Here is a 19794-nt window from a genome sequence, read left to right as displayed (position 1 = left end):
AGTGGGTATGAGGCTGCTGGGATAGGTGCATAAGGTCCAGGGCAGCTGTTCCCTGTAGGCGCCAGGAGATGGGAGCCCTATATATGGAGGGTTTGGGCCTGTCCCGGACGATGGGTATGAGGCTGCTGGGGTAGGTCCTTAAGGTCCAGGTCAGCTGTTCCCTGTAGGCACCAGGAGAGGGGAGCCCTATGCATGGAGGGGTGGGCCTGTCCCGCACGGTGGGTATGAGGCTGCTGGGATAGGTGCATAAGGTCCAGGGCAGCTGTTCCCTGTAGGTGCCAGGAGATGGGAGCCCTATGTATGGAGGGTTTGGGCCTGTCCCGGACAGTGGGTGTGAGGCTACTGAGGTAAGTGCTTAAGGTCCAGGGCAGATGTTCCCTGTAGGCACCAGGAGGGTGGAGCCCTATGTATAGAGGGTTTGGGCTTGTCCCGGACGGTGGGTATAAGGCTACTGGGGTAGGTCCTTAAGGTCCAGGGCAGCTGTTCCCTGTAGACACCAGGAGGGGGGCGCCTTATGTATAGAGGGTTTGGGCCTGTCCCGGATGGTGGGTATCAGGCTGCTGGGGTAAGTCCTTAAGGTCCAGGGCAGCTGTTCCCTGTAGGCACCAGGAGGGGGGAGCCCTATGTATGGAGGGTTTAGGCCTGTCCCGGACAGTGGGTATGAGGCTGCTGGGGAAGGTCCTTAAGGTCCAGGGCAGCTGTTCCCTGTAGGCGCCAGGAGAGGGGAGCCCTATGTATGGAGGGTTTGGGCCTGTCCCAGACGGTGGGTACGAGGCTGCTAGGGTAGGTGCTTAAGGTCCAGGGCAGCTGTTCCCTGTAGGTGCCAGGAGGGGGGAGCCCTATGTATGGAGGGTTTAGGCCTGTCCTGGACGGTGGGTATGAGGCTGCTGGGGTAGGTGCTTAAGGTCCAGGGCAGCTGTTCCCTGTAGGCGCCAGGAGAGGGGAGCCCTATGTATGGAGGGGTGGGCCTGTCCCGGACAGTGGGTATGAGGCTGCTGGGATAGGTGCTTAAGGTCCAGGGCAGCTGTTCCCTGTAGGCACCAGGAGGGGGGAGCCCTATGTATGGAGGGTTTGGGCCTGTCCTGGACAGTGGGTACGAGGCTGCTGGGGAAGGTCCTTAAGGTCCAGGGCAGCTGTTCCCTGTAGGTGCCAGGAGAGGGGAGCCCTATGTATGGAGGGTTTGGGCCTGTCCCGGACGGTGGGTACGAGGCTGCTGGGGTAGGTGCTTAAGGTCCAGGGCAGCTGTTCCCTGTAGGCACCAGGAGGGGGGAGCCCCATGTTCCTTCTCCTCCCTCCTCAGCCATCATCTCTGCCACGGAGCACAATTGTAGGGATTTTGGCAGTGCGCTCGCTGTGTTTATGACATTTTCCGGCACAGATCAGAATGTTTTTTCCATCCTTGGATCGAGCAGCGCAGGCTTTGTATTAATTTTCACTAATCGACATCTTTTCCTCCTCTCTTCACTCTGCTGCGAAACACAATCCACTCTGGCAGTTTTCTGGATTAACTCTAATGGAGGGAACAACTAAACTGTTTTTGAAGTAGAGAAGGCGGGACGGCCGGCTCCTGCAGCGCACCGAGCGGCGACTGAAGTATGTCAGCTGCTCCGGGTGTCACTGACTATCAGACGGCAGCGGTGATCCAGCAAACCCGACACCCTGGCGAGGAGCGGGGAACATGGCGTTATACTCCATTTTTCTTCGTCTACGGAGTTAACCCTTTAGTTTAGAGCAGAGGTGTCAAACTAAATAAACAGAGGACCAAAATGAAAACTTTGGACAAAGTCGCGGGTGAACCAGTATACAGTATAATGGCCCCACATAGTCCTTCATACAGTATAATGGCCCTACATAGTCCTTCATACAGTATAATGGCCCCACATAGTCCTGCATGCAGTATAATGGCCCTACATAGTCCTTCATACAGTATAATGGCCCCACATAGTCCTTCATACAGTATAATGGCCCTACATAGTCCTTCATACAGTATAATGGCCCCACATAGTCCTTCATACAGTATAATGGCCCTACATAGTCCTTCATACAGTATAATGGCCCCACATAGTCCTCCATACAGTATAATGGCCCTACATAGTCCTTCATACAGTATAATGGCCCCACATAGTCCTCCATACAGTATAATGGCCCTACATAGTCCTTCATACAGTATAATGGCCCTACATAGTCCTTCATACAGTATAATGGCCCCACATAGTCCTTCATACAGTATAATGGCCCCACATAGTCCTCCATACAGTATAATGGCCCTACATAGTCCTTCATACAGTATAATGGCCCTACATAGTCCTTCATACAGTATAATGGCCCCACATAGTCCTTCATACAGTATAATGGCCCCACATAGTCCTCCATACAGTATAATGGCCCCACATAGTCCTTCATACAGTATAATGGCCCTACATAGTCCTTCATACAGTATAATGGCCCCACATAGTCCTTCATACAGTATAATGGCCCTACATAGTCCTTCATACAGTATAATGGCCCCACATAGTCCTCCATACAGTATAATGGCCCTACATAGTCCTTCATACAGTATAATGGCCCCACATAGTCCTCCATACAGTATAATGGCCCTACATAGTCCTTCATACAGTATAATGGCCCTACATAGTCCTTCATACAGTATAATGGCCCCACATAGTCCTTCATACAGTATAATGGCCCCACATAGTCCTGCATGCAGTATAATGGCCCCACATAGTCCTTCATACAGTATAATGGCCCCACATAGTCCTTCATACAGTATAATGGCCCTACATAGTCCTTCATACAGTATAATGGCCCCACATAGGCCTCCATACAGTATAATGGCCCTACATAGTCCTGCATGCAGTATAATGGCCCCACATAGTCCTTCATACAGTATAATGGCCCCACATAGTCCTTCATACAGTATAATGGCCCTACATAGTCCTTCATACAGTATAATGGCCCCACATAGTCCTTCATACAGTATAATGGCCCTACATAGTCCTTCATACAGTATAATGGCCCCACATAGTCCTTCATACAGTATAATGGCCCTACATAGTCCTTCATACAGTATAATGGCCCCACATAGTCCTTCATACAGTATAATGGCCCTACATAGTCCTGCATGCAGTATAATGGCCCCACATAGTCCTTCATACAGTATAATGGCCCCACATAGTCCTTCATACAGTATAATGGCCCTACATAGTCCTTCATACAGTATAATGGCCCCACATAGTCCTTCATACAGTATAATGGCCCTACATAGTCCTTCATACAGTATAATGGCCCCACATAGTCCTCCATACAGAATAATGGCCCCACATAGTCCTTCATACAGTATAATGGCCCTACATAGTCCTTCATACAGTATAATGGCCCCACATAGTCCTTCATACAGTATAATGGCCCCACATAGTCCTTCATACAGTATAATGGCCCTACATAGTCCTTCATACAGTATAATGGCCCCACATAGTCCTTCATACAGTATAATGGCCCTACATAGGCCTCCATGCAGTATAATGGCCCCACATAGTCCTGCATGCAGTATAATGGCCCCACATAGTCCTTCATACAGTATAATGGCCCCACATAGTCCTTCATACAGTATAATGGCCCTACATAGTCCTTCATACAGTATAATGGCCCCACATAGTCCTTCATACAGTATAATGGCCCTACATAGTCCTTCATGCAGTATAATGGCCCCACATAGTCCTTCATACAGTATAATGGCCCCACATAGTCCTTCATACAGTATAATGGCCCCACATAGTCCTCCATACAGTATAATGGCCCTACATAGTCCTTCATACAGTATAATGGCCCCACATAGTCCTCCATACAGTATAATGGCCCTACATAGTCCTTCATACAGTATAATGGCCCTACATAGTCCTTCATACAGTATAATGGCCCCACATAGTCCTTCATACAGTATAATGGCCCCACATAGTCCTTCATACAGTATAATGGCCCCACATAGTCCTGCATGCAGTATAATGGCCCCACATAGTCCTTCATACAGTATAATGGCCCCACATAGTCCTCCATACAGTATAATGGCCCTACATAGTCCTTCATACAGTATAATGGCCCCACATAGTCCTTCATACAGTATAATGGCCCTACATAGTCCTTCATACAGTATAATGGCCCTACATAGTCCTCCATACAGTATAATGGCCCTACATAGTCCTTCATACAGTATAATGGCCCTACATAGTCCTTCATACAGTATAATGGCCCTACATAGTCCTTCATACAGTATAATGGCCCCACATAGTCCTTCATACAGTATAATGGGCCCCACATAGTCCTGCATGCAGTATAATGGCCCCACATAGTCCTCCATACAGTATAATGGGCCCCACATAGTCCTCCATACAGTATAATGGCCCCACATAGTCCTTCATACAGTATAATGGACCCACATAGTCCTTCATACAGTATAATGGGCCCCACATAGTCCTCCATACAGTATAATGGCCTCACATAGTCCTCCATACAGAATAATGGGCCCCACATAGTCCTCTATACAGTATAATGGCCTCACATAGTCCTCCATACAGAATAATGGGCCCCACATAATCCTCCATACAGTATAATGGCCCCACATAGTCCTCCATACAGTATCATGGGCCCCACATAGTCCTCCATACAGTATAATGGGCTCCACATAGTCCTCCATACAGAATAATGGACCCCACATAGTCCCCCTTACAGAATAATGGGCCCCACATAGTCCTCCATACAGTACAATGGGCCCCACATAGTCCTCCATACAGTATAATGGGCCCCACATAGTCCTCCATACAGTATAATGGCCCCACATAGTCCTCCATACACAATAATGGCCCCACATAGTCCTCCATACACAATAATGGCCCCACATAGTCCTCCATACAGAATAATGGCCCCACATAGTCCTCCATACAGTATAATGGGCCCCACATAGTCCTCCTTACAGTATAATTGCCCCACATAGTCCTCCATACAGAATAATGAGCCCCACATAGTCCTCCATACAGTATAATGGGCCCCGCATAGTCCTCCATACAGTATAATGGCCCCACATAGTCCTCCATACAGTATAATGGCCCCACATAGTCATCCATACAGTATAATGGGCCCCACATAGTCCTCCATACAGAATAATGGGCCCCACATAGTCCTCTATACAGTATAATGGGCCCCACATAGTCCTCTATACAGTATAATGGGCCCCACATAGTCTTCCATACAGTATAATGGCCCCACATAGTCCTCCATACAGTATAATGAGCCCCACATAGTCCTCCATACAGTATAATGGGCCCCACATAGTCCTCCATACAGTATAATGGCCCCACATAGTCCTCCATACAGTATAATGAGCCCCACATAGTCCTCCATACAGTATAATGGGCCCCACATAGTCCTCCATACAGTATAATGAGCCCCACATAGTCCTCCATACAGTATAATGGCCCCACATAGGGTTGATGATTCTGGTGTCGAGGGCCAAATAAAACCACCCTACGGGCCAGAGTTTGACATATGTGGTTTAGAGGATTTCATCGATAAACGTGTCCATCGGCCTCTATTGGAGGATATAAGGGTCTCCTAGGGGCCGGTATACTTGGAGAATCGAGAAGGTGCTGGGACTCCACGTAGGCGGCCACTTAGCGGGGGCAAAGTCTTACCAAGTTACCATAGGAAGCACTGGGTGACCATATAACACAGGGATGCCCGCGGTCCTCAAAGGCAGAGGCCGGATCCTCTGTGACCTCCTCTTCTGAGCCCCCATTTGCCTTTCTACCAGCTGCTCCATTGTTGGTCCATAGACATGTAACTGGGCCGGGTCCAGTGAGTACAATGCGCTCACATAGCCATCAGGCCCTATGCCGCTGCCTCAGTTGCCGGCCCTGGCATTGATGCACATAATACCCAATCCCATGGGGCATCCATGGAGCATATGGCAGCGTGTGACGCGCGAGGATCTGCAGCATCCTGCGGCCTGTGTGTACTGTAGCATACAGGGGGAAAGGTGCAGGGGGCTTTGATCTTTGCCCGCTGAATTTCCAAAGAAAACCTCTGAATGCCGCCTCTGCCAGGGCCGGATAATGGGAACAGCAGGATGTGATCAATTCCAAAGCCTGATCCTCTGAGCTCCGAGCCGCGGCCATGAGGGATAAGCGGCCGCCTGAATGAGGGGTCAAAGGAAAAGATGCTTCAGCCCTTCAGTAAATCCTTTCAGAGACGCCGCGTTCTGCTCTGCAGCCATATAATTCTGCTCCTGGAAGTGGCCGGTGCCGTCTCCGGGCAACCGGTACACGGACACTTGTGTTCTCCGAGACGGGGAATGTTTGCTGCTGGTCACACAATATACCAGGAGGACACAGCGGCCTCACTAAACCCCCAGGCTGCAGCTGCTGCAGCGCCTCCTCCAAATTCCTGCTGAATATTAGGATCTTATGGAAATGTAGCACCCCGAGGACTCGGCTGCTACAGGGGTATTGCACCTCGAACCAGAGGTGTGGTATTCCACTCCCGGGTAAGGATGGAGCGTGGAACTGGGCTCAGTTAGCTGCATGCACTACACTCACCCCATTTCCGGGGGACAGACCAACGGTACTCCCACCAGATAGATGTGCAGGTACGACAGCTTCTGTCCCTGGCTGGAGTGGGGAGGGGGGAGGAACATCCCAGTGGTGTAGGAGCAGAGAGGGGAGGGACTCTGGGCATAGGTAGGAGCCCATTGGGTGCTAGTCACCTGGGCTCGGGTGTCAGAAGGGAGTATATAAGGGGGGCACCATCTTGGATCAGTGGTCAGTCTAGAGAGGAGCTCAGCCAGAGAGGGCTGACAGGGAGCTGTGGCTCAGTCTGGGCCCAGCTCCAGAGCCAGGCCTGGAGAGGAGGCCTGAAGCAGAGAGACAGAGGGAGGAGAAAGAACAGAAACGCCAGGAGAGGCCCAGAGACGCAGGAGAAGAGGGAACCCTGAGATCCCACGAGCTAACGGGTGAAGGGTTGGCAGAACAGGGTGCCGGATCCCAAACTGGTGAAGGCCAATTATCCTTAGCCAGGAACCGGAGGTCGTGGACAAGTTTTGGCGCGACCCCTCGCCATATCTACCAGGAAGGCATACCATATAGGGTCAGGGAAACCGGGAAAGGTTTCACCACCAGAAGGCCCGAGGGAGCTGGACAAAGGTGGATCCCTGGTGGGGACGGCCAGTAGAAAGGAAGAGAGGGGAGCTCAGGACCACGCTCTGGAACTGCCTGGGAGTTGGCCGAGTCCCGCACCTGGTGGACGCAGCACGGCTCGGGTGGTCCTAGCTGTACACAAGGGACCTGATAAAGAACTGAACTGTGAGTAAAGCTGTGAAAACTGCAATTGCACGTCTCTGAGCTTCCTTGTCACACCACCACTACCACTATCATCTTTTCCTGCTTCATTAGCTGCCCTGAGGCTATACCCCTCCCGTTGGGGGTTATACCATCCACGCTGCACATCCGTACCACCGGCCTCAGCGGACTGCCCTGCAGCGGCGGCTTCATAGCCGCATTCAACGGGTGGCGTAGTCGGACACTAATACCATCATATCAATAACGCCACTTAGTTTGACCACCCTGGGCGCGGACCGGGTCACCGCCACGAGGACTACTATCCCCAACAGATCCGGCTCCGGGTATTCCCCGCATGCGCAACGCTATACAACATGGCCCAGGGGGCGCGTCAACTTTGGCGTAGTCGGCAGGATTACGTGCCCGCAACCACCGGGTACTGCGTGCCTGAAGAAAAGTTCACATTTACCGCAAAAAGGAGTCTCCCGCCAATTCCAGAGGGTTCCCGCCATCGGACGCCATCTGGGGTCGTTTCCCGCCGTTTGCCCGCCATCTGCAGTCTTTGCCCGCCATCTGCGAAGTTTCCCGCCATCGGGAGACGATTCCCGCCATCTGAGACGATTTCCCGCCCTGGCAGAGCGGACGCCATTATGGGCGTGCCAGAGGGTGGCAAGAGACCACCTCCCATCGTGGGCGCGGTCCCAGAAGGGCGCCAAAAGCGGAGACCGCCCCCACCAGCCGAGACTACCACCATGGAAATGTCCATCAAAGTGGGGGGTCTGCCCCTGAAACTGACTGTCACTAGGTTGCCCCGGGGCCACTCCCAAGGGGGGCGGATAGAGAACAAAACGGAGAAGATGGGTGCAGCCTGGAGAAGTCTGGACAGATCGCACCCGGGGATGGAGGAAGAGACAAGCGGTACCGACCCTGTGGTCCGGGGCCTGTTGCAGGCCGCCACCCCAGAAGGCCTGGTGGAGATCCTGGCACAACTCCCCAGAGATCGGGAGCGTGCACAGACCGCGCTGGAGGCCTTGGCCCGGAAGATGGCCCGAGTACAGCAGGAAGCACTGGCCGAATGGAGAAGGGAGATGGCCCAGCAGGCTGGAACCCGCCAGCAGAGGACGCCACCCGCAACGTGGGGCATGTCTGCCCCTGAGGATGGTGCAGGAGGGACGAAGGCCGGAGACGACGCCGCGGAGGGAGCTGCAAGGATGGAAGCAGGTAATGGGGACGTCATCACCCCGTGCCCAGTAGCCTTAAGCCTGCCCCAGCTCCCCGTCGCAGAGCCCGAAGTCATACTCACCGTGCCCGTTGCCGCACCGCCGACGCTCCCAACTAGGCCTCAAGCGGCAGGAGCCGCGGTCACGCCCTCTGTTACGCCACGCCCCTTGACCCTGAGCGCGGCAAAACAGGAAGTGCCACCGGCCTGGTCGCAAGGCCGAGTACCCCCGGGCGCCGCGGTCTCCACAGCGCCCTCTACCTCCACTGTGCCGCCGGCCTGGTCGCAAGGCCTGGTGCATCTGGGCGCCGCTGCCCCCACAGCGCCCTCCTCCCCAAAGGTGCCATACCTGGACCCAAAGAGGATGCCTCCGGCCTGGACGCAAGGCCGGGTACCTCCGGGCGCCGCTGCCCCCACAGCGCCCTCGACCTCCACAGTGCTGCCCCTGGGCGAAGATCTCTTTGCACAACATACCAGCCCGGACGGGCTGCCCTTCGTGTGGCCACCGGAGTACGTCAACCCCCGACTCCGGAAGGAACGGCCCCTGTGCGAGCCTCTGATCCCGGCTCCGGCGCCCGTCAAAATTGTCCCGCTCTCGTTGGAGGACGCCCAATTTGCATGGGATCCGACCGGTGAGGACCTCATGGGGTTTACCAAGGAAACCCGGGCGGCCGCAGCCCGGCGTGAGGAGTGCTGCCGTCAACAGCTAGAGGTCTTTGGGAGAGAACGGCGAGAGAGGCGGATCCGCGAGGAACAGCTGCAGGTCCAAAGCGCGGAGCAGAAACGCCGGGCCCGACGAAACCCCCGTGCGGCCCACGGTCCCCGCGCCAACGGGACCGTAATAAAGTTCCAGTTGGAGCATGGCTGGGGCTTTATCCGAGACCACCGAACCCCCGGCGACGTCTTTGTCACCCGCAGGGATGTCGAGAGCCACCTGCCGGAGGGACACCGTGGACGTGACCTTTACCCGGGTGATGAGGTCACCTTCACCCGGCATCAGTGTGCCAAAGGACCGTACGCCCTTCACGTACACCGGCTGACTGAGGAGGATACAGTATGAGGAAAGCCAAGAGGACCCGGACGGGTCTGAAGACTACCCTCAGGAAGGAGCACGAAGAGGACACCATTATTAGAGAGTGGTAAAGAAGGACTGTATATAGTTACCCGTCGGGGTACAAGAACTGTCGTAAAATTGGTGTTTGTGTGAACTGTTACCAGTGTGCCCTTAATCCCTTACCAGGCTGAGGACTGTGAGCAGCCATTCCCCTATCCCCACTGGCCGAGGACTGAGAGCGGCCACCCTGTAAATAGTTGCGCTTCCTAAGGCGCCCCCTACTGGTTTTATAGAAGAACTGCGTTTCTACTTTAGAATTAGAGACTGTTGCACTTTACCTGGTCACAAGTTGCACGGTGGCCAGAGATCAAGAACGTGTTGGTCAAGAATGTTTTATATGACAAAGTTTTATATGATGCTAAAAGAGTTAATGGTATTTTATAAGTATGTGAAGAAAGTCTGATAATGTTTCCGTAATGTTTTATACCTGTAACGTTAAGAGAAAGAAGAAAAGAGTACCTCCCATAAAGGCATGAGTTGTTGGTTAATGTCTTATATGTGAGTGCACTTTAAAATTTTTGTATGTCTAATTGTTTTGCTCTATTCCAGCCCGAGGACGTGCTGTGATTTACCAGGGGGGAATGTAGCACCCCGAGGACTCGGCTGCTACAGGGGTATTGCACCTCGAACCAGAGGTGTGGTATTCCACTCCCGGGTAAGGATGGAGCGTGGAACTGGGCTCAGTTAGCTGCATGCACTACACTCACCCCATTTCCGGGGGACAGACCAACGGTACTCCCACCAGATAGATGTGCAGGTACGACAGCTTCTGTCCCTGGCTGGAGTGGGGAGGGGGGAGGAACATCCCAGTGGTGTAGGAGCAGAGAGGGGAGGGACTCTGGGCATAGGTAGGAGCCCATTGGGTGCTAGTCACCTGGGCTCGGGTGTCAGAAGGGAGTATATAAGGGGGGCACCATCTTGGATCAGTGGTCAGTCTAGAGAGGAGCTCAGCCAGAGAGGGCTGACAGGGAGCTGTGGCTCAGTCTGGGCCCAGCTCCAGAGCCAGGCCTGGAGAGGAGGCCTGAAGCAGAGAGACAGAGGGAGGAGAAAGAACAGAAACGCCAGGAGAGGCCCAGAGACGCAGGAGAAGAGGGAACCCTGAGATCCCACGAGCTAACGGGTGAAGGGTTGGCAGAACAGGGTGCCGGATCCCAAACTGGTGAAGGCCAATTATCCTTAGCCAGGAACCGGAGGTCGTGGACAAGTTTTGGCGCGACCCCTCGCCATATCTACCAGGAAGGCATACCATATAGGGTCAGGGAAACCGGGAAAGGTTTCACCACCAGAAGGCCCGAGGGAGCTGGACAAAGGTGGATCCCTGGTGGGGACGGCCAGTAGAAAGGAAGAGAGGGGAGCTCAGGACCACGCTCTGGAACTGCCTGGGAGTTGGCCGAGTCCCGCACCTGGTGGACGCAGCACGGCTCGGGTGGTCCTAGCTGTACACAAGGGACCTGATAAAGAACTGAACTGTGAGTAAAGCTGTGAAAACTGCAATTGCACGTCTCTGAGCTTCCTTGTCACACCACCACTACCACTATCATCTATTCCTGCTTCATTAGCTGCCCTGAGGCTATACCCCTCCCGTTGGGGGTTATACCATCCACGCTGCACATCCGTACCACCGGCCTCAGCGGACTGCCCTGCAGCGGCGGCTTCATAGCCGCATTCAACGGGTGGCGTAGTCGGACACTAATACCATCATATCAATAACGCCACTTAGTTTGACCACCCTGGGCGCGGACCGGGTCACCGCCACGAGGACTACTATCCCCAACAGATTCGGCTCCGGGTATTCCCCGCGTGCGCAACGCTATACAACATGGCCCAGGGGGCGCGTCAGAAATGTTCCATGAGGGGTTAATTTACAAAAAAATCCTTCCTAAAATGCCTGTATGGAGGGGGCACAATCTGTAACCAGGAGGTGCTGCAACAATGTGCAGAGATCGAGGCCTCAATGAGGAGAAGAACAATGTAACAGATGTAGAGACTGCACCGAGGGCGGAGCAGAGCTGCTGCACAACACTCGCTGCACCGAGGGCGAAGCACTCACTGCACCGAGTGCACCGAGGGCGGAGCAGAGCTGCTGCACAACACTCACTGCACCGAGAGCGGGCGGACCAGAGCTGCTGCACAACACTCGCTGCACCGAGGGCGAAGCACTCACTGCACCGAGTCCACCGAGGGCGGAGCAGAGCTGCTGCACAACACTCACTGCACCGAGAGCGGGCGGAGCAGAGCTGCTGCACAACACTTGCTGCACCGAGGGCGAAGCACTCACTGCACCGAGTGCACCGAGGGCGGAGCAGAGCTGCTGCACAACACTCACTGCACCGAGAGCGGGCGGAGCAGAGCTGCTGCACAACACTCGCTGCACCGAGGGCGAAGCACTCACTGCACCGAGTGCACCGAGGGCGGAGCAGAGCTGCTGCACAACACTCACTGCACCGAGAGCGGGCGGAGCAGAGCTGCTGCACAACACTCGCTGCACCAAGGGCGAAGCACTTACTGCACCGAGTGCACCGAGGGCGGAGCAGAGCTACTGCACAACACTCACTGCACCGAGTGCGGAGCAGAGCTGCTGCACAACACTCGCTGCACCGAGAGCGGGTGGAGCAGAGCTGCTGCACAACACTCATTGCACCGACTGCACCGAGGGCGGAGCAGAGCTACTGCACAACACTCACTGCACCGAGTGCGGAGCAGAGCTGCTGCACAACACTCGCTGCACCGAGAGCGGGCAGAGCAGAGCTGCTGCACAACACTCACTGCACCGAGAGCGGGCGGAGAAGAGCTGCTGCACAACACTCATTGCACCGAGTGCACCGAGGGCGGAGCAGAGCTGCTGCACAACACTCACTGCACCGAGAGCGGGCGGAGCAGAGCTGCTGCACAACACTCGCTGCACCGAGAGCGGGCGGAGCAGAGCTGCTGCACAACACTCGCTGCACCGAGAGCGGGCGGAGCAGAGCTGCTGCACAACACTCGCTGCACCGAGAACAGGAGGGGCAGAGCTGCTGCACAACACTCGCTGCACCGAGTGCACCGAGGGCGGAGCAGAGCTGCTGCACAACACTCCCTGCATCGAGTGCACCGAAGGCGGAGCAGAGCTGCTGCACAACACTCACTGCACCGAGAGCGGGCGGAGCAGAGCTGCTGCACAACACTCGCTGCACCGAGAACAGGAGGGGCAGAGCTGCTGCACAACACTCGCTGCACCGAGAGCGGGCGGAGCAGAGCTGCTGCACAACACTCGCTGCATCGAGAGCGGGCAGAGCAGAGATGCTGTACAACACTCGCTGCACCGAGAGCGGGCGGAGCAGAGCTGCTGCACAACACTCACTGCACCGAGAGCGGGCGGAGAAGAGCTGCTGCACAACACTCATTGCACCGAGTGCACCGAGGGCGGAGCAGAGCTGCTGCACAACACTCACTGCACCGAGAGCGGGCGGAGCAGAGCTGCTGCACAACACTCGCTGCACCGAGAGCGGGCGGAGCAGAGCTGCTGCACAACACTCGCTGCACCGAGAGCGGGCGGAGCAGAGCTGCTGCACAACACTCGCTGCACCGAGAACAGGAGGGGCAGAGCTGCTGCACAACACTCGCTGCACCGAGTGCACCGAGGGCGGAGCAGAGCTGCTGCACAACACTCCCTGCATCGAGTGCACCGAAGGCGGAGCAGAGCTGCTGCACAACACTCACTGCACCGAGAGCGGGCGGAGCAGAGCTGCTGCACAACACTCGCTGCACCGAGAACAGGAGGGGCAGAGCTGCTGCACAACACTCGCTGCACCGAGAGCGGGCGGAGCAGAGCTGCTGCACAACACTCGCTGCATCGAGAGCGGGCAGAGCAGAGATGCTGTACAACACTCGCTGCACCGAGAGCGGGCGGAGCAGAGCTGCTGCACAACACTCACTGCATCGAGAGCGGGCGGAGCAGAGCTGCTGCACAACACTCACTGCAATGAGAGCGGGCGGAGCAGAGCTGCTGCACAACACTCACTGCAATGAGAGCGGGCGGAGCAGAGCTGCTGCACAACACTCACTGCACCGAGAGTGGGTGGAGCAGAGCTGCTGCACAACACTCGCTGCACCGAGAACAGGAGGGGCAGAGCTGCTGCACAACACTCGCTGCACCGAGAGCAGGCGGAGCAGAGCTGCTGCACAACACTCGCTGCACCGAGAGCAGGCGGAGCAGAGCTGCTGCACAACACTCGCTGCACTGAGAGCGGGCAGAGCAGAGCTGCTGCACAACACTCGCTGCACCGAGACCGGGCGGAGCAGAGCTGCTGCACAACACTCACTGCATCGAGAGCGGGCGGAGCAGAGCTGCTGCACAACACTCACTGCAACGAGACCGGGCGGAGCAGAGCTGCTGCACAACGCTCGCTGCACCGAGACCGGGCGGGGCAGAGCTGCTGCACAACACTCGCTGCACCGAGAGCGGGCGGAGCAGACCTGCTGCACAACACTCGCTGCACCGAGAGTGGGAGGAGCAGAGCTGCTGCACAAAACTCGCTGCACTGAGACCGGGCGGGGCAGAGCTGCTGCACAACACTCGCTGCACCGAGAGCGGGCGGAGCAGACCTGCTGCACAACACTCGCTGCACCGAGAGTGGGAGGGGCAGAGCTGCTGCACAACACTCACTGCACCGAGACCGGGCAGAGCAGAGCTGCTGCACAACACTCGCTGCACCGAGAGCGGACGGAGCAGAGCTGCTGCACAACACTCGCTGCACCGAATGCACCGAGGGCGGAGCAGAGCTGCTGCACAACACCCGCTGCACCGAATGCACCAAGGGTGGAGCAGAGCTGCTGCACAACACTCACTGCACCGAGAGCGGGTGGAGCAGAGCTGCTGCACAACACTCACTGCACCGAGAGCGGGTGGAGCAGAGCTGCTGCACAACACTCACTGCACCGAAAGCGGGCGGAGCAGAGCTGCTGCACAACACTCGCTGCACCAAGAGCGGGCGGAGCAGAGCTTCTGCACAACACTCACTGCACCGAGAGCAGGCGGAGCAGAGCTGCTGCACAACACTCGCTGCACCGAGAGCGGGCGGAGCAGAGCTGCTGCACAACACTCGCTGCATCGAGAGCGGGCGGAGCAGAGCTGCTGCACAACACTCACTGCAACAATATATAATAATAATAATAAGAATAATTTTTGTTTTTATAATGCCAACATATTCCGCAGCACTTCACAATATTAGGGGGGGCATGTACAGACAATACAGATGTTACAGAATAAGCATAACTCAGATCCAAAGGAGTGAGGGTCCGGCTGCTCGCAAGCTACAATCTATAAGGAAATAGGGGGACACAAAAGGTAACATGTACAAGTATTGTATAATACAGCCATAATACACTAAATATATACGATATACATCGTCAGCAACAAGGCTGTGTATGTGTGATGTCACAGTCTCTGTAGTGGTCGGTCTGTGATGTGATGATGTCATACAGTGAGTGCAGTGATGTCACAGCGGTCGTCTGTGATGTCATACAGTGAGTGCAGTGATGTCACAGTCTCTGTAGCGGTCGGTCTGTGATGTCATACAGTGAGTGCAGTGATGTCACAGTCTCTGTAGCGGTCGGTCTGTGATGTCATACAGTGAGTGCAGTGATGTCACAGTCTGTAGCGGTGTGTGATGTGATGATGTCATACAGTGAGTGCAGTGATGTCACAATCTCTGTAGCGGTCGGTCTGTGATGTCATACAGTGAGTGCAGTGATGTCACAGCCTCTGTAGCGGTCGGTCTGTGATGTCATACAATGAGTGCAGTGATGTCACAGTCTCTGTAGCGGTGTGTGATGTGATGATGTCATACAGTGAGTGCAGTGATGTCACAGTCTCTGTTGTTCGGTCTGTGATGTCATACAGTGAGTGCAGTGATGTCATAGCGTTCGGTCTGTGATGTCATACAGTGAGTGCAGTGATGTCACAGTCTCTGTAGCGGTGTGTGATGTGATGATGTCATACAGTGAGTGCAGTGATGTCACAGTCTCTGTAGCGTTCGGTCTGTGATGTCATACAGTGAGTGCAGTGATGTCATAGCGGTCGGTCTGTGATGTCATACAGTGAGTCCAGTGATGTCAGTCTCTGTAGCGGTGTGTGATATGATGATGTCATACAGTGAGTGCAGTGATGTCAGTCTCTGTAGCGGTGTGTGATATGATGATGTCATACAGTGAGTGCAGTGATGTCACAGTCTCTGTAGCGTTCGGTCTGTGATGTCATACAGTGAGTGCAGTGATATCATAGCGGTCGGTCTGTGATGTCATACAGGGAGTGCAGTGATGTCACAGTCTCTGTAGCGGTCAGTCTGTGATGTCATACAGTGAGTGCAGTGATGTCACAGTCTCTGTAACGTTCGGTCTGTGATGTCATACAGTGAGTGCAGTGATGTCACAGTCTCTAGCGGTCGGTCTGTGATGTCATACAGTGAGTGCAGTGATGTCACAGTCTCTGTAGCGGTGTGTGATATGATGATGTCATACAGTGAGGGCAGTGATGTCACAGCGGTCGGTCTGACCTTGCTTGTGGACATCCTGGCACTGTTAACCCCTTATAGATCTTCTCTTCTCACAATGTGACCCTATAGTTTCTGCCAGTGTTATTGTGACCTCTATATGGGACGGGAGCGACTCTGCGGCCTTTTCCCCGTTACTTTCTAGCCTGATGGTAGTTTTGCTTGTGCAGAGAAGGTGTGTGACCCCAGGACACGGCGCGGCCCCCACATTGGAAGATCAGGATCCAGCCCTGTGAATGCTGCGGACCCCCGGGGTGCAGCCATTAGGATCATTCCTGATTGGTCACACTCCTCACTCTCCTGCTTTTTCTTCCCTTTTTACTTTTGTCCTGCAAGCATGAAACTCTATCCTGTTACTGGAGGGGCCGGGGGCCCGGGACATAGAGGGGTCACATAGGAAACCGACCCCCTCTCTGCCTGCTACATAATCCATAGGAGGCCATCCATGTATCCGGACACTGCTCGCCCCTGTGTGCCTCCTATGTACCAGGACTCGGGGGTCTCAGGGCACGGCCTGTGCCGCCATATCTGCAAACTCCATGGGTGACAAGGGCAACACAAGTCAATGTTTCTTTATCTCCTGAAATACTCTGTGCTGCTGGGAGATCCCTTCCCCTTTGACAATATGAGACTGAATTCACATGTCTGTATAAGAACCACAATGCCCAGAACGGCCGCGGGTCTCCTAACCTGAAATAGCAGCCTCATATCTGGAAGCCGGTGGTCGGATATTGAAGGCAAGGACCGTAAGATACAGGCCCGTGAATGCACCCTATGGCCACGGCCCCACTATCAGTATTCGGTCAGTATTCGGTCAGTATTTTTTCTCAGGATTGGGAGCCAAAACCAGGTGAGGAACACTCCTGAGAAAAAACACTGACCGAATACTGATAGTGGGGTCGTGGCCTAAGTCTCAGTCTCACCAGCATATTTCTCTCCTGAAATCCTCTGTGCTGCTGCAGATACTCCATAATGAATAGCAGACATATCTGCTGCTGCCAGAAGTGATGAGCGCGGAGTCGGAGCAGAACAGATCCTGGAAGCGGCGGGAGGTGATTGGACCTCTGGGGTTACTCATCAGTATTTGCAGCAGAGGGTCATGGGAGGAATCCGGAGTTTCTGGCCCCGTCGGAGCTTCCCATATCCCAGCGTGAACCCTGATACACGACATGTTCTGTATCGCTGCAGCGTCAGAAAACATCACAAAAGCAAATTATCCGTGAAAGTATTTCCGCAGCCGTCCACGCGCCGGATACCTGACCGGCAGCGATCCGAGGGCTGAACCTCGCCGCTCTATAGAAGTCATGGAGTCAGGTGCCAGTCCGGCACTGGGAAAGCTGGGTGACAACCAACATAGATTTCTCCTGCAGTTTTGACAATGATTTGGGATTTTTAAAGGAGTTTGCACAAAGTTATAAAAACATGGCTGAAACAGCGCCACACCTGAGCACAGGTTGCTTCTGGTATTGCATCCCCGCCCTATTAAAGTGAATGGAGCTGCAGACACAACTTACGAGCACTCAGGATCCTGGGGTTTAACTGGAACGGACTCAGATCACCATACGATGCTAACATGCGGTCCTGTGCCGGTAGTGCTGTCATTCTGCTCCTGAACCAGGAGGCTCAGGATGAACAGTGCCATTTCCACAATGACCTTTTGCCATTCCCAGGCCGCTTGTCCTGCCCTGAGCCGCACAGGTGACGCCGCAGCCTCTCCAGTAACTGATCCCATTCCCAGATGGCGGTGTATAATCCCGCTGTTCCCGCCTCGTCCATTCCTGAGTGTTGGGTCACAGACATAAATTACAAACCCCCAAAAGCCGAACAAAGCATAATCCGCTGGGACAATGGGGACGACAGAGGCCTTGATGAGATAACGAGGGCCGTGCTGAAAATGGGCTCGGAGGAGCTGTCAGTGTGAGAACAATGGCCGCCTCATAGAGCGGAGACACCGGGCGGAGGAGCAGGTATGGGGATGACAGATCGCAGCCGTCCTCATTCAGGTGCTCATATAATGGCCACAAAAAGGAGGAAAAACCCTCTGGGAAAATGGAATTTGGAAAAGACTCAAAATTCTATTTTTAAAAGGGTCCATGCCACCTAAAACTTACCAGTAAGCTCTACTCATAAAGGGTCCACCTCAACCCCCCCAATCTGCAGCTTAGATATAACCTCCCCTGGAAATCTTCATGCCCCCACCCCATATTGATTCACATCTGCTGGGATCAAAAGTACAGAAATTGAGACCCTGCCGGGAAGTGGAGACCCTGCCGGGAAGTGGAGACCCTGCCGAGAGGTGGAGACCCTGCCGGGAAGTGGAGGCCCTGCCGAGAAGTGGAGGCCCTGCCGGGAAGTGGAGGCCCTGCCGAGAAGTGGAGGCCCTGCCGGGAAGTGGAGACCCTGCCGAGAGGTGGAGACCCTGCCGGGAAGTGGAGGCCCTGCCGAGAAGTGGAGGCCCTGCCGGGAAGTGGAGGCCCTGCCGAGAAGTGGAGACCCTGCCGGGAAGTGGAAACCCTGCCAAGAAGTGGAGGCCCTGCCGGGAAGTGGAGACCCTGCCGGGAAGTGGAGACCCTGCTGAGAAGTGGAGACCCTGCCAGGAAGTGGAGGCCCTGCCGAGAAGTGTAGACCCTGCCGGGAAGTGGAGGCCCAGCCGAGAAGTAGAGACCCTGCCGAGAAGTGGAGACACTGCCGGGAAGTGGAGACCCTGCCGGGAAGTGGAGACCCTGCCGGGAAGTGGAGGCCCTGCCGGGAAGTGGAGACCCTGCCGAGAGGTGGAGGCCCTGCCGGGAAGTGGAGACCCTGCCGGGAAGTGGAGACCCTGCCGAGAAGTGGAGGCCCTGCCGGGAAGTGGAGGCCCTGCCGGGAAGTGGAGACCCTGCCGGGAAGTGGAGACCCTGCCGAGAAGTGGAGACCCTGCCGAGAAGTGGAGGCCCTGCCGAGAAGTGGAGGCCCTGCCGGGAAGTGGAGGCCCTGCCGGGAAGTGGAGGCCCTGCCGAGAAATGGAGGCCCTGCCGAAAAGTGGAGGCCCTGCCGAGAAGTGGAGGCACTGTCCTCAGTCTTGAAGACCATGCACAATATTATTCTATACATATTGCATAGGGGGAATGTTCCTAAGGCCAAGGCCCCATTATCAGTATTGGGTCAGTGTTTTTTCTCAGGAGTGGGAGCCAAAACCAGGTGAGGAACAATCAGAGAAAAGGTAGAATAGAAACAAGTCACCAATTCTGCATTTATCACCCACTCCTGAGAAAAAATACTGACCGAATACTGACCAAATACTGATCGTGGGGCCGTGGCCTAAGAGAAGTGTGTTGCTAAATATCAGTGTGCAGAGCATTGCATCAATTCAAGAATGTGCAGATCATTGCACCTATAACATTGCAGGACATGTTCTTAAGCCACTCCAGCAGAACATTGCATACTTGTATGAGGCGGAGGTTTGTACCATGTTCCCCCTGCTCTGCCCTTGCACATCATGCAGAACATCATTCCCCCCATTAAAGACTTACTACAAAACATCCTGCAGAATGGGGTCTCACGTGATCCAGAGCCCCTAAAACTGGTCATTATGATGCAGAACATCTCCCCACGTATTCTTCAAATTAC

At 54.8% G+C, this 19794-nt stretch overlaps 1 protein-coding gene across 4 annotated transcripts in view; it reads left to right on the top strand.

Moving 5' to 3' along the window:
- CDON (cell adhesion associated, oncogene regulated) overlaps positions 1-19794 on the top strand; it is a 150967-nt gene that overhangs the window by 71701 nt on the left and 59472 nt on the right. The gene's annotated exons all lie outside the window — the stretch shown is intronic.

The sequence above is a fragment of the Phyllobates terribilis genome, unplaced genomic scaffold (genome assembly GCF_046119375.1).
Source record: "Phyllobates terribilis strain yellow unplaced genomic scaffold, ASM4611937v1 Scaffold_12__6_contigs__length_324123572, whole genome shotgun sequence".
Classification (NCBI taxonomy): Eukaryota; Metazoa; Chordata; class Amphibia; order Anura; family Dendrobatidae; genus Phyllobates; species Phyllobates terribilis.
This window is presented reverse-complemented; position numbering and strand designations above follow the sequence as displayed.